Source organism: Lipotes vexillifer, unplaced genomic scaffold (assembly GCF_000442215.2).
Source record: "Lipotes vexillifer unplaced genomic scaffold, Lipotes_vexillifer_v1.1 scaffold518, whole genome shotgun sequence".
Lineage (NCBI taxonomy): Eukaryota > Metazoa > Chordata > Mammalia > Artiodactyla > Lipotidae > Lipotes > Lipotes vexillifer.
The window spans coordinates 686,638-688,306 of NW_006780945.1; positions in this window are offsets into that span (position 1 = coordinate 686,638).

Consider the following 1,669-nt stretch of genomic DNA (forward strand, 5'->3'; position numbering starts at 1 on the left):
CCCCCGCCAGCCAGTGCAGGCCCATGGACACCCTACCGCCCAGGCAGGGGCTGGGCCAGGTCACCCAACGAGGCCACACGGCCCCCATCCCAGGCCATCCTCAGATTCTAGTCCAGCAGACTGAGAATTGGGGCCCAGGACCAAAATTGCTGCCTCTGCTGCCCAGCCCCCGATACACTCAGTGTTTCATTGATCCGCTTCTTCCCTGCCCCAGGAACAAGCTAAGGGCCCTGCGCTATGAGAGCTGTGGCTTGGAGGGGCCCTGGCCAAGCTGAAATCATCAGTACAGGGCCCACCCCAGAGCATCTTAGCATGGAAGCTTCTCTCTCTCCCGCCCTCCTCCCCAGGTCTCTATCCAGAGAAAGTTCCCAGGTACAACAAATGCTGATTAGGTGACTGCAAATTAATGCCCTAGAGGCCTCTCCCGGCAGAGCGTCCCTGGGGCTGGGGCCGGCAGTATGTGAGGCGCAGTTGGGGGGAGTGGGGAAGAGAGAGGAGACAGAAACGAGGCCGGGGTGCCGGGTGGAGCCAGGAGATTTTCTAAGGCCTCTGGGGTCTTCTGGCTTCATCCCTAGAGGTGGGGCAGAGGGTATATATCCCTAATCTTTGAGCCCAACGTGAGGCCGAGAGCAGCGGGGAGTTGGGGTTCTGGGGGTTAGGGGCTGGGGCAGCCAAGCTGCAGAGGGAAAGGGGACAGACAGACTAATGTAGTGAGTGTAGCTATAGCTGAGGCTTAACTGGGAGGGACGCAGTGCTTGCTAGAACTACTGGGACCAGGAAGCGGGGATGGCCCCTGTGCCCTTGCTTGCACTCCTGCAGGGGAGTATCTTGCTCCACCCTAAGCCCCCTGGGCTGCATTCCACATCCACCCTCCTGCCCCATTGGGCAATTTAACCTTTTTCATGGAAAGTTATTTACAATAAAAAAATTTTTAAAAATAAAGTTTAAAAAAAATCTCAAAATGAACCTGCTTGCAACTTTCTCTGGGGAAAAGCATGGGCCAGTTTGGGAGAGGCCAAGGCCCAAGGGGGAATGGCTGGGAGGAAGATGGGAGGCACCAACGGCCTGCAGAGTGCCCCCTGATGCACTCCCCATGATCTCTGGGTCCCCAGAGAGAAAGGGGCTAAGAGGCAGTCCTCGGGGGTCCCCTGCAGCCAGGGCCTCGGCACCTCTATCTGTGCAACGGGGAGACTGTACCCACAGCCCCCAGGAGCAGGCGACAAAGGAGGCACAGCCCTCTCCCTGGCCCTGGGGACTCACAAAGGCCGAGCTTGCCCACGGCTCGGCTCACGTCCCCCACCTCGCCCACCTTGAGGGCCTGCCCAGGCTCGCCTGCAGTCCTCACCTGGGCCTGTGTCCAGCTCCTCCCTCCCTTGGTCTCTTCCTGAAGGGACAGGGTGTGAGGTCAGAGGGCCCCAGCCCCTGGGGTCCCACTTGCCACCCTGGGGTTCATTCACCCCGCCCAGCGCCTTCCCTCCAATGCAGGTTGGGGCTGAGGAAGGCCGTCAGGGGAGACAGAAGACGGGGTGCCTAGACCCTACCGCTCCAGCCTGTGAGGAACCAACGTACCAGAGTTCTGATGGGGAAACTGAGGCACAGCAAATATGTGACACTCAGCAGGCATTTTTCAACCCCCTCACCCCAGCTTTGCCTGGAACCCATCTCTCTC